Below are 3,002 nucleotides of genomic sequence, written 5' to 3'. Positions count from 1 at the left end.
GGTGGGAACAGCCCTGTGGGACTCCCCAGCCCAAGTCCCCAGCGCAGACCCCAACCAGCACATCCCACCCCTGGGGGCCCTGCTCCCTAATTTGGCATGTGCCATGACTCACCCTGTTACGTCCAATGTGGGCGACAGTGGAATCTGTTGGGGGCCAAAAAACATGCTGTTAGCCCTTGCTTCTTGTTCTGGGGAGGGATGAGACCCACCCTGCCTTTGAACAGCAGATCCCTTGGTGTCGGGACTGAATCCCCTGCCCTGTTTCCCCCTAATTTCACCCCGCTCTTGGCAGCAGAGCAAGCTGCCCTTCCGTCTGTGGGTGTGGAGCAGGGATGCTGGGGTTTGGCTGCATTTCCCCCACCCCGCAGCATTTTCTCCCTTTGCCCAACCAGCAGACCTTTATCTGCTGCTCTGTGCCCACGTGTGAAACCAAAGTCACCCTGCAAATAGACCGAGACACGCAGACGGTGGGAAGATATCCCCCTTCCCCCACCCACAGCATGCCCCCTTTGTTGCAGCCTGTGGTTTCAGAGTTAGCAAGGAGATGTTTTCCCCGCTGGCGCCCATAAATGGAACCACGTCCTCAGCTGCTGCACTCTGCTTTGAAGCAGAAATCATGGTGAAGTGAAAATGTGGAGGGGGAAAAAAGCCAATCCCGGAAGGGTTGGATTGTATCCTGGGGCCAGAGCGTGTACGGAAAGACCCTGCCAGCAAATGGGCTTGGTCTGCTTGAGCGTTGGGATGCTGTCATCTTTCTTCTGCAGGCAGAAGCTGGACTATGCATGCAAGGAAGAAGCGGGGTGCAACGTGGCTGGGGGAAAACTGCCCTTGTTCAACAGGCAGTTTTTTTGCATATCCCACTGGGAAATTAATTGCTGGGACTGCACATGGAATTGGGAAAGGTCCTGCATGGCAGCGCAATGAGGGGAGGGGATGAAGAGCATGGAAACTGGGTTTGGGGCATGTCCCTGCAACTCTGTGCAGCTACTGAGACACAGCACAGATGGTCGAGGGGCACAGGGTTGCTGGTGGTGCCGGAGAGCAGCCAGGCCACACAAAGGGGGTCCTCAAGTACAGAGGGGTCCATGGCTCGCCCAAAGAAAGGAGGTGGTACTCACACTGTATTGCGTTGCAGTCAGTCGCTTCTGCCTCATGGCTGGGAACTTGCTGCTGCCTGGAGAGAAGAGGGAAAGGGTTTTGGGGTGTGTGTCCAGGCTGTGGTGGGACCATTTGGGTCATTGCCACGGATGATGCTTTCTTGCATCAGGTCCACAGCAGGAGTCAAGCCCTGGGCAAGTCCTGCTCCTCCCTGCCTCCACGCCAGGGGAACCCACCCACGGACACAGACCATGCTGCCCCTGGCCAAGAACCACCCCAGGTCACCAGTCCCGCAGCCAGGAGGGATTGCTGCTCACCTTTGGCGTCTCTCTCTGCAGGCCACTGCAAGGGAAAAAAAGGGAGAGGCAGGGAGGCAGAGTTACTGTACAGCCTTGGCTTTCCATGCTCTGGGCTGCACGATGAAGATGATGGGCTGAACCTCCACACCTCACTCACGGAGGGATTTTTCCAGCCCAGCCTATGCAACCACGCATCCCATTTCCCAGACTGGGAACTGTCAGCAGCTGTGGACAGCCCAAGTGTTGAGGATCCATGCTTTGCTCAGGCCACCTCGGAGACTCCCTTCTTGTGCCGAGGGCTGGGAGCAAATGTCTGCCTGGGGCAGGGATGCGTTTGGTCTTCCCTGTCTCAGCGCCTTAGCTCCCCGCAGGATAAAGGAAAGGCCTGAGAGGCTCAGCTTTCTGTGAAACAGGGGTAAGGAGCTGGCCATCCTAAACCGACATGTATCATTTTAACTTGCCTCTGGGTTTCAGCTCATGTGTTACCCTCAATTTCCCCAAATCGCTCACCTTTCTTCACAGCCCAGTAGCTGGCTGCAGCCAGGAGGAGGATGGAGATGGCTGCCACTCCCAGCACGATGCCTGTGGGGAAGGTATGGAGGAGCCAGGGCTGGGGAGCTGGGAGGGACAGAAGGTGTTGGGGAAGAGGGAGCACTATGGGGAGAAGAAGCAGAGAACATGACATGCCCTTAGAGCCAGGCCAGACCCCAGTTGACGAACCTCCCTGTGTCCCGGTGCCGGCAGCACGGCATCCCTCGGCCCGATGTTGAGGGACTGGTTGTGCAGGGAGGGAATCACTCACCTTTGGTCGATGGCCCTGCTTGGGAGCTGGACCTGCTGCCTGGAAGGAAAAATGGACAGGGTGAGAGTCTCCAGCTCTCCCAGGTACTACACAGACTAAGCAACTGTGGGGACCCCCTGATCCACCATCTATCAATCGCCGTGGTAAATAAATCAATGCATGGCACAGATGTGGCTCTTGATTAGATCTGGCACCACCATTCTCCCCTTTCCATGATGCTGGGGGCAGGACAGGCGCAGGATCTTCTCCTGTGACTGGGAGGAGTTGCCCCAGTGCAAAGGCTGGGCTGAACTGCCCCCTGACCACGAGCATCCCAACTGCCTGAGGACACACCGTGGGGGACAGCAGGGTCCTCACCCTCAACTGGGGTCCCAGAGTGGTGCCTGTCCGTGCTCCAGTACCACATCTCACCTGTGACAGCCAGGTGCTGGGGAGCACTGAGAGCAGAGCTCCTCACCCAGTTGCTCTCATTCTTGTGCTGGTACCCACACGCATATGTCCCCGCGTTCTCCAAGGTGATATTCAGCAGCATGAAGTAGCTCAGCTGCCCTTGTTGGGCTTTCAGGCTGTACTCCTCCACCCCATCCTTGCAGATGACGATTCGTGTAGCAGGAGACTGCCGGTTAATGCAGCAGTGAAATAAAACCTGTTCCCCCTCCTGAGCGTGGTAGGTGTTCATGAAGAGGGCAGGAGCCGGGAGGTGACCTGGAGAAATGGCACAGGGATGCCCCAGGCCAGTGTTAGTGACAATGGGATTGCAAAATGCCCTGGATCTGGGAGGGGAAGAGTCTCCTCTTCAGGGG

At 57.2% G+C, this 3,002-nt stretch overlaps 1 long non-coding RNA gene across 1 annotated transcript; it reads right to left on the bottom strand.

Moving 5' to 3' along the window:
• Nucleotides 1–1,120: 1,120 nt before the first annotated feature.
• On the bottom strand, nt 1,121–1,947 carry LOC142076529 (uncharacterized). The gene is made up of 3 exons (XR_012671203.1): nt 1,908–1,947; nt 1,416–1,440; nt 1,121–1,174 (listed from the first exon to the last, which is right to left on the bottom strand). It is a non-coding gene; the product is annotated as an uncharacterized LOC142076529 (long non-coding RNA).
• Between the last annotated feature and the right edge of the window lie 1,055 nt (nt 1,948–3,002).

The sequence above is a fragment of the Calonectris borealis genome, unplaced genomic scaffold (assembly GCF_964195595.1).
Source record: "Calonectris borealis unplaced genomic scaffold, bCalBor7.hap1.2 HAP1_SCAFFOLD_59, whole genome shotgun sequence".
Lineage (NCBI taxonomy): Eukaryota > Metazoa > Chordata > Aves > Procellariiformes > Procellariidae > Calonectris > Calonectris borealis.
This window is presented reverse-complemented; position numbering and strand designations above follow the sequence as displayed.